Genomic DNA, 11,164 nt, shown 5'->3' with positions numbered 1-11,164 from the left:
ATAGCTGGAAACCATAGCTGCGATGGCCGACAAGATGCTCGAACAATATGAAGCTGCTTCAATCGCCGCCATCGCTACAAACGATTCATCCACTACAGTCGACGGTGCGCAACAAAATGTCATAACCAACCAATAAAAACCGTCGTAATCATGGGGAGTATCACGTTCCCGCCGCTTCTGACTTGTATTCCCGCTCAGCGCGGTGGCGGCGTGGCGCGACAGTTACCGTCACGTCGAGTGGGACGGCTCTGTGTGGCTCGTCCGTAATATCTAGTATTTACATTACAACTGCTCAGTGTCGCGTCGCCATCCCGTACCGCCGCGCCGCGCCCGCTGTGTGCAGAGACCTTTACGCGCGAAAGTTTGGCCTCCCGGACCTCTTCATTACCATCACAACCAACCCTAAATGGCTGGAAATCACATCCGAACACCTTGCAGGACAGACTTCGTACAACAGACATTAAACAGGCTTTGGGATACATCCTTCCCCATCCGTTTCCTCCCTATTCTACGTCACTAAAAGTGCGCATCGAGCGCCACCTATCGAACTAATGGAAAAAAGTCAGTTCGAATCTAAGCAATCAACAACTGCACGCGCGGTGTAAAAATCAAATAATACCTGTGTGTCTACGTCGGAACGCAGGCTGTAAATGAGAAACACATAAGCATCTGCTTTTGTGGCTGGAAGAGAAGATCAGGCCCAACCATATTGACCAAGTCATAAGCGTTGTTCAGACTTCATGGTCATATCCTCATTTCTATCTTTTTTATTCTTCCTGCCATGACGGGTTTCGCTTTTGTTTCACCTCTCTTTGGGAACGTCAAATATTGGTATCGCCCGCGGTTCGTCGCGCGATAAAAATCAATGAAAAACCCATGAAAAGCCTCGCTAGAAGTGCTGTCTGTTAGTGCCTCGATCACCCGGACTCGTGAAAAGACAATACGAAGCAAGTGCGGAGAAAGTGTCCCGCTGGCCGGCCGGCATTCGAGTGCCCCGTCGTCGGCAGACTTCCTTCCCGTCCACTTCCCTGTTTCCCAGGTAAGTTTGTCTTTTTCACTCATATTGAGGGACACGGGGTTTCAACGGGGACTTCAACGGAGTTTGCAGTAACGCCGGCAACTTCTCCAGCAAGGTCCATCCAAGCGTTGAGCTCGATCCTGTACTGCATCAGATTGTGAAAAGTCATATGGCATGGCCCGTTGCATGGTTTATTCATTTGAATATTACTGGAATGACGCCTGATCATGTACACTACAAACTGTTGCTGCTATCCCTTTTGATTCCGTACTTGCCTATTTTCAGCTAACGTTCACTAATGACGAGCGTATCTGTCATAAATGTTGGACAAGAGCTCGGCGGGGGTGCCTGTGTGCTAATCTCACAATAGCACCAGTGGAAGTGCCTACCGTGCAAGAACTTCTTGTCTTAGATGACCGTCCTCCAATAGAGAATGTCTCTGACATAGAGGAACTAGTTAGTAACGAGACCCAAGAAGAAGACCCAGTCAGTGCAAATGTCGGACAAGTGTTTGACATTTCAGTTACCTAGTAACTACTGCCGGGCACCAAATGGATCGAAAAATTGTTTGTTCTACGACTGTCGGAATACTACTCGTTGTCGCATACCTAAAAGTGTGAAATTGCAGCTATTACTACACAGCAACCTCCGCATTCACTTGTTTGTCAGGAACACTTAGTTGAAAATAGTTGAGATCTTTTAGTAACTGCACTTAATCGTTGTTTTGAATTTAGCACCGAGAATATCTTTAAAATGTTGTAGTGCCTTATAGCACTTTGAAGCTATATAATAGATTTTGAAAATCTCAATGAAAATCACGATGCAGAACTATATTATTAGACGCCCTGTCTGGGAGCATTCGTGAAGAGTTTGAAAGGATTTTTTGTGAAAGTCCATCGTTGGTCAATAACAACACGATCCGCGTTAGGCATACACTTTGTCTAAATTAAGAACTGGTGAATCAAATGAGCGGCTTTCTACATTTTTTGGCATGACCCCCCAAAACTAACGCGGTGTCCTGCGTGAGCGACGAACGCGACGCGACGCGACGCTGCGAACGCGACGAACGCTATCAACTCAACGGCATGCCCTACATGTGGCCTATGTGAGTGTCTGCGGCGAGACGCGACGTAACGCGCACTTGATTTGAGGGCGACCAGATGCGATACCACGAACTATTCAGAAGCGTTGTGGGACAAAAAACATAAACATTATAGAAATCGTTTTTTAGCACAAAGAACTGAAAGAATATTGCTGTGTGTACTTTAAATATAAACTTTCAAGCAAATTGTACTGTACTTCTCCATGATTTGAGAAGTAATGACCAAAATCACGTAGGACACTTGTCGCGTATAGCATCGCGTCGCATTACGTCGCGTCGTGTTGCGTCGCGTCGCGTCGCGTTCGTCGCTCACGCAGGACACCCCGTAAGGCATCTCATGAAAATAGCAAGGGGATGTTTAGACAGTGAGTTTGTTCCTCGTCATATATAGGTCATATATATAGGTTTGAAATTACGAGAGAACAGATTATAGCAAAAAATCTAGAAGTGCCCACTGATTTGTTTGCTAATAGTGGGGAAGGTATATTAATTTGTCATAGCACTTACATGTTTACTCAAAAGGGCTCAAATTTTAGTTTCCAGAAGGAGACCGTCTGAACATACCTGTAGCGACATGGAAGGCATACAACCTTCTTTGACTTGCAACCTTCAACACTCATGAAGAAAATAGAAATTAGGATTAAACTTCAAGTTCACAATTTCAAAATTTAAAAAGCAGATTTTCGCTGCCGCAGGCGTGAGGATATAAATAGGGCTGGTCTAAATAAAGCTAGTCGACTGAAAATTCTGGTCGAGCCCAAACAATAAACGTCGTGATATCGAATCAGTTTTTCATTTTGAGCAAGATAATTATTTCCCACTACTACAAATTGGTGGAGGCGCCGTCACCAAAGCCCCTAAAAATATAAAGTTTTAGATCACGCGGAAAAATTGGCTTGGTGACAGATATAGAAGAAAAATCGGAGATGTCGAGTCGAGAAGGGTAACGTATACTACGCGACGGAGCCAGCGAACTACAGACAAGTTAAGTAAAATCATATATTTCATAATAACGATGGCGCAAACTTAGGCGCATATTTGCAAGGGCCTGCATTGTCCTTCTTTAAAAATCTATACACAGAAGGCATTGCTTTCAAGACTATTTGTGATAAAATAAAGGAAAAATTTCCATCCATAACTAATTACGTAGAGAAATTCTATAGTTCTCGGCAAAATAAAGACGAGGACCTTATAATGTTTTATTATCGATTAAACGATTTTAGTATGAAGGCCCACATAAATGACGAAAGTATTTTCATAAAAACATATCTAAAGGGGCTGACAAACGAAAATTTGCAAAAGCTTGGGACGCGTGTATATACATAATTCGAAGGCAGAGTTGAGAATGACATTAATACAAATAAAAGAACTATTTGGTCAAGATCAGAAATCATCGATAAATTTGCCCATCCAACCCCCGCGAGGGATTTTGTCGAAAGTAAGATTCGACCACCCCTTCGTAATCCCGAGATCACCATCCACATCGACACCGAGGGCGCAGAGTCCAATGCCATCGCCATCAACCTCGACACCCCGACCAATGGAACCACGAAATACGGAAACTTCCCATACGCCCAGATACAACTTAAGACCTAGATTTAGATATACAAATGCGAACAGCAATAATGCTCGATTCTTTTCTAGCCCAAGAAGTCGTGATGATAACCCAAAGTACCAAGGACGCAGACATTAGAAAAAGAGAAAATGACAGGGGTCTTGCGAGCTGCGTCCGAAGAAAATAAACTCCCAGATGAAAACAATAAACCCGGTCAGTCTGTTCCTTTAATAAACATTTCCATCAGCCATCAAAACATTTTTACGCTGATAGACACTGGAGCTTCAATCTCCTGCATGTCTGAACAGCTGGCATTAAAGTTGAACATCAATTTCACTGAAGACGAAACGAAATTTCTATCATGTCCATTTCCGGTTCTTGCTTGAACATTGGTGGATCCGCTATCTTCAACATCAAATTGGATTCCTATCTTTTCAAGAAAGAACTTATTATCATTAAAAAAATAAGTCAAGATGTGAAACAGTGACGTAACAATCCCAGAAATGTATTAAGAATGTACTTGTCTAAACTTCGTACAGGTGACTCCGATGAAAGGCTTGCAACATTGTTTAACATATTGAGGAGAACACTCGAACGCTGTTTTAATTTTGCTCGTGAATGTCTTAAATGAAAATGTGCCTCTTAACCTGGGAATGGATCACATCGATGGAAGAAATGTTTTGGAGAGAATTTGGACAACACTTTGGACAATTTGGGCTAATAACATACGATGGAACCTATATATACAATAACAAAAGTGGTAACAGATTTGTTGAATAGGAATCCAATATGTCACGAAAATAGTTCAAATGGCATGCATTCATAGATATGTGAGAGAAGCTGTAAGAATATGTAGCGACATGGAATACCTGGTAACCTTCTTTGGTATGCAACCTCATCCTCCGAGCCTTTTTCCCAAACTACGTTGGGGTCGGCTTCCAGTCTAACCGGATGTAGCTGAGTACCAGTGCTTTACAAGGAGCGACTGCCCTATCTGACCCCCTCAACCCAGTTACCCGGGCAACCCAATACCCCTTGGTTAGACTGGTGTCAGACTTACTGGCTTCTGACTACCCGTAACGACTGCCAAGGATGTTCAATGACAGCCGGGACCTACAGTTTAACGTGCCATCCGAAACACAGTCATTGGCGTCTAAGATATACTTAGAAAGTACATACAAACTTAGAAAAGTTGCATTGGTACTTGTCTGACCTGGAATCGAACCCGCGCCCTCATACTCGAGAGGTTGGTTCTTTGCCCACTACGCCAACCACGACTTCTTTGGTATGCAACCCCATGAAGAAAATGGAAGAAAATAAGACACTGACATGATTCTGATACACATTCAAAATTTAAGATTTACGCCCCCCTCCCCCGCTACCACTACCGCTACCGCAGCGTCACAGGCGCGCGAGGATAAATAGACAGTTTCCGCGAAATAAATATTAGTCGACTGATATATCTGGTTTCTATATCTCCTAAAACTGTAACATGGTCCACCAATTCACCGCAGAACAGTTTACAGATGTGTGCACTATACTAAAAAATGCAATCGCGACTCGGCTATCTTTTGATGTATTAAATGGGTAAACTGGTCTAAATAATGACCAATTCGCACAAATATTAAGTGAGACACCATCTCTGGGTGGAGATAATAATCGTCCTCGTACTATACTCGGTATTTATTTGTCAAAATTGAGATCAGGCGAATCTAATGAACGATTGGCTACTTTATTAAATGTCTCGTCGCACATTAGAATGGAAACTGGCAGTCGCAAGAGAGTCTTTAACAACTTTCGTCGACTTACATTTGGGATTCAACAGTATGTACACCAATTTGGGAAAAAAGCATTTTCGGAAATAATCAAAATTCAAAAGCAATTGTTATATGTGACAGAACTTACATTTATATTGAAAAAAGTTCAAATTTTCTTTTCCAACGACAGACGTATATGTTGCAAAAGTTCGAAAATGTCCTGAAACCTTTCTTAATTGTATGTAGTGATGATTTCTCTCACCCTCACATAATCTTAATTGTATGTGCAAGGTCCATATGCTGCCGTGACTTCTGATGCAACAATTGTGGCAGGCATAGTCAATAAGTAGTATAAACTGTCCGGAAGTGCGCCCACATCGTAAGCAGAGTTATTATTATCTGTCTTGGCCCAGACATCAGGAAACAACACAACCGGACAGCTTGCCGCTCCAACATCCTAAGGATCGTTCTTAAGTTCCGGGGATGCTGGTGATTATTTTTTGAGGGAGTCGACAGCCCTCACTAACCTTGACAACTAAACTGCTACCTCACACCCGAACTCCACATGTGGATCATTGTCGCCGGATCCAAATTTCTGACCACGGACCTTTGGGTTGTAACTTAAGTAACATTCATTTGGCAGGAGAATACAAAAACAAAAACAAAATTTACTTTTTTCTGTACGGATGTACCATTTAAAAATTATTATTGAAAGTGACTCTAATGATGAAAATTACTTGTCAGTCAATTATTTTGCTATAGCAATTATGTTATCAATTGGCGGTGGACATTCAAACTTGGAAGAATTTTCTTCAGCGCTACCTATAACGCCGAATAAAAACTAACAAAGCATACACGATGATCTATCCAAGAAGTGGGAACAGGTTGCACAGGAAGCAATTGAAAAAGTCAGCAAAAATGCTATCCCAATTATAGACGTTATTGCAGACGGATGCTACTCATACCGAACTAATTATTTCGCCTTATCAGGTGCTGGTACTATTAGTGGAAGATAAACTGGGGAAGTTTTGTACTATGGAGTTTGCAACAAATATTGTAATATCTGTGATCGGACAGAAAAACAGAAAATGGCCACAAAAGAACACAAATGTTTCAAAAACTACACGGGTCCCTTCGACTAGCATGAAGAGTGACAATTATTTAGGGATTTAAACAGTCTGTGAAAATTCACAATTTAATTAATGGACGTTTGGTATCAGATGGAGACTCCAGCATTGATAGTAAAATTGTGCAATCACGGCATTATCAAGATGAAGGTGATATCACAGTGGAAAAAATTGAATGCCCAAATCAATTACCGAGAAATTTTTGCAAACTTATATGCAAAAAAACAATAATTAGTGTAAGGGCTGTCTTCCAACAACCTATCGCTAAAAACAAAGGCAATAAATGTCGTTTTGTTCGGAGTCAACCTACGAGGACAGCAAACCGCTTGGAAATAGTCATTTATGATTTTAAAATAAATAACGTTTCAATGGGTTAGTGGCATGTAACAATTTAATCACATACAACAAATGTTGCTGAAAATTATAGTTTTGAGCCGTTTGTCGACGCTTCAAATGAATGGCTGGCTTATTGTTTGAACAAACAATAAGCTTTGCCATACAACGTATCAATGAAGCCAGTCCTTCTGGGATTCTGGGAGAAAGGGGATGCTGAGGATTACTTCGACTTCTTAATTAATGTTCTTTTATAAACATCTTTATTTTAGTATAGCTTTTTTTTTTTTAATAATTGAAGCGTATGTATACGTTATGGTGTGTTTATATTTGTAAAATAAACGTTTGTATGTGAGGTAATAAAAAAAAAACAAATTTTCTTTTAAAGCGTTTAACTTACAGGTTGCAAAAGTTTCAAAACATGGAAAAACCTTTTTTAACAGTTTGTACGACACCCTAGCGCCATCACATCTTAGCTCGGTAGCTTGTGCTAGCACGGCTGATATTTGTTCTTCTGCAGATTTTAAACTTTACATTTGCCAAAATTGTAATGTGTAATAAATATAGTGTGAATAACATTCACACTAATTTTAAAGAAGATGGATCAAAATTGCCCCACGTCCTATAACTGAGCGACGTATCTCAAAAACTAGATAAAAATTAAAAAAAAAGAGATTTTAAAGTGTTTCGGCATTTTCGAGGACTTTAAAATAGCAGGTGCAATGATAAACTGATTCCAACGGCCATTCACCAACAGTGAATATACGGAAGAGTTCATACCGTATACGATAATATATATCGGGTGTGTCGTTCACAATCACATTAAATGAAATGCGTTAATATACTGGTTAATATATGTCGATTAACACAAAGAAAAAAGAAAAATACGTAAAAATAAAAAAAAGAATTTTTCAAACAAAGTAAATAGAATAAAAATGTGCGAAAATTAGAACACCATATAAAAGTCAGTCATTACAAACAACTGAAATTCTCCCTTGAAAACTGACAGCTGTCAACCGATCAAAACATTCGATATTCCTAACTTTATCTCTGCTTTACACATGATGTTGTAAATTATAAAAACGAAAAATGACTCCTGTGGTTAAACCACTGAATGGATTAGGTTATTTTTTTTACAATTCGCCATAGAATATTATAAAGTATATGCCATAGGATTTAATGTGATTATGAACGACACACCCGATATACGATATACATACGATAAACCGTAACATGAATAAACCAAATCTTTTAGCAGATTTTGTTGAAGAAAACAATCTAAATCAACGGAGAATGGCCTTCGCAAGACTTAATTCAAACAGCGAAGAAGAAGAAGCGACTTTCCAAGATTGACATACAATGATTTAATATTGCTATCCATTGGGACTTACCATCCCAGAGACGCACGCTCGTATTGCAGCGAACATGTAAATGAAACAGGCGTATATCATTTAGACATATACAGACATCAAGAAATAATTAATATCAATGTTGATGATATACAAAACAACGTTCTGTTGAGATGCAGGATTCAATCACGGCATATCCGAAGAAAAGAGTACTACATCTATGCGCTTTATAACAGACAAAATGAGGGCAGGAACGCCTTAACTGAATACTGTTGTTCTTGTATACATGGACGCAGGACATTGGGGTTATGCGCACATGTTATGAGTGTAGGTACCTCTAATATTTAATTTGGGCTGGATGCGGAACCAGGCCGAAGAAATGAACCACCCGGCAGATTTTTTGAATGTTTTAAGTGATTTAGAAAATTAAAAAACACTAAAAAGCCAAAAAAAAGTTTTTTTTTAAATATATTTTTAGCTTTTTTTACAAGCATAGTTGTCACTATCTGCATTAGTGAAAAGTTCTCATCAATACGAATAATATAAGCCCGAACACGAGGTAGTTAACATGTACCGTTGCCGAGTTCCCTCGACCTCCTCTCGTCTCTATGATCAGGTCAGCTCCAAATCTACACTATTGCATAGTGTTATCAGACATACACCTCAGTGTTAAGTTTTTCCCCCGCGCATGCCTTCACCTTTCAAAGTTGCCCTGGGTTTCTCAGGGTTCCATTATCAGATCCTGACCTGATGATTATACCTCACAGGTAGCTGTGAGGTATACCGTATCAAACAAAAAATAATTTAAAAAAATGGTCCATAAATAGTCTTATGAACGATATTTTTATAACAGCGCCTGAACAATTTTCAAAGCAATTTTCAAAGGGATAAAAAAAATAAGTTAGAGAGTACGCCATTTTTTTTAATTTTTATCTTTTTTTTTTGAGATACGTCACTAAGTTATAGGACGTGGGGCAGTTTTGTATGGATTATGATCCGTCTTCTTTACTCACTTAAATTAAATACATAAGTTTTGTAGTAACTTATTACAAATGCTGTCATTTTAAGAATTTTGAGTGTTTAGTTGCAAATAATATAACCAAAAACATTCTTGGATAATGTCATTAGCCATCTTAAAAGACAAGAACTCCCAAACAGCTATTTTGGCAATTTTAATTGTATTCACGAATGAAATGCTATTTTAATTTTAGTCCTCTAGATGGCGTTGTTCCGTCAGTAGCGTTTCATGAATCGCGCTATGGTTTCGTTCACAAGTCGTACTTAAATAAGCTCCGACTGACAAGTGCTATAAGTTGAAGGTACCGCCGCCGCATACATTTATACATAACGCTAAAATTTTTGAAAAGGCCTTGTTCTTGTTACAGGCCTTATAAAACTTATTAAAAACAATAAATGCAAAACATGAAAAGCAGAATCCTTTGCACTAAAAACTGCACTGAAAAAGATTTTCCACGAAATGTCTTGACAAGGTTTTTTATCACACAGATAAGATTTTTGATAATTTTACTGTAATAAAGTATTAAGAATTTCGAGTACGCATTTACAAATAGTTTCAGTTCTTACGCCGAAATGTTAATGTTACGTATCACAACAGCTCATCATCAATAGTTTCGCTTTTTCGATATAAAATAGCCTTCATTACCTATAACATTTTTATCGAAGAGCATTTAAGTTGATAGTTTCTTACGCATATATACGCAATGACATTTTAGAATACTGTTATAACTGTTATTAGCCTCCTTGAAGGGCCATTACACCCAAATATTAGTTAATTTGGCCTTTTAATTTTATTCACGAACTAACACCCCCTAGTCATCTAGATGGCGCTGTTCGCAGTACCGCGTTTTCTGAATCGCGATATGGTTTCGTTCACAAATCAGTACTAGTCTCCGAAAGATGAATGCCTCATTGGTAAGTAACTAACCTTTTATTTCCAGCTGGGATCATTATACTCGTTGTTGTATTTTTGGAAAGGCCTATTTTGTTATAGGCCTTATAAAACTGAAAAACTAAAAGAAGCCTTTGCTTATAGGTACTGCACTGAATAAGTTTTTTCATGTAGAGAAGGATTTCAATATTTTTTTTAGAAGTTATATAGTTTTTCACAAAACCTATCCTTAACTGTAGTATCAAACTTAGGGATTGTGTTTGCAAATATTTACGCAAATGTAATGATTTAATAATATCAAATAATCCATATTTGCGATAATGTCACGAAAAGGAGACCACTTCTCAGTAATTTATGTCACGAAGCCCACCGAAACCAGAGCGATTTGTTTATTTAATCTAACGCGACACTAGCGCCTCTAGTAGCCAATTGAAACATGATAGCCTCCAATCCAACACATGTATAGGCACTCAATTGAACACAATATACAATGTGTCCCGGGGATAAGTGACCGCCCGAAATTTTTTGAATATTTGTACAAAATTAAGGATAATTTCCTTTATATTTGGGACTTACCGCCTTTGGTTTTTTTTAAATGATTTTTTTAATCTTTTAGTAAATACTGTGACGTGCTGCAGTTTTTTTAAGATATTTCCTAAGTTTTTACATCTTTTTAAATTCTTTTTTCTTTATTGACTAGCCGACATCATAGTTTATCAATTAAAATTATCAAACATAACAAAAATGTAATAAAACATTTATTAGAAAAAAAAGAAAATAAAAATTCAAAGAAAATAACGATTTTTTTTCAGTTTTTCCAAAATAAGTCCAATAAATGCCCCCTTAATATCACTTTCTTTTAATTTATTAATAAACTACATGATATTTCCTACAATAGCTCAGAACAATGTTTGCTGCTATTTCAAACAAATGCAAAAATACAGTCAGTTGAAATTTGACTCCTACTCGGTAAAAAAGAGCAAAGCCTGTTATTAACAGGCCTGACAATAATTT

Source organism: Helicoverpa armigera, chromosome 1 (assembly GCF_030705265.1).
Source record: "Helicoverpa armigera isolate CAAS_96S chromosome 1, ASM3070526v1, whole genome shotgun sequence".
Taxonomy (NCBI): Eukaryota; Metazoa; Arthropoda; class Insecta; order Lepidoptera; family Noctuidae; genus Helicoverpa; species Helicoverpa armigera.
The sequence above is the reverse complement of the archived record's forward strand: the minus strand, read 5'-3'. Positions refer to the sequence as shown.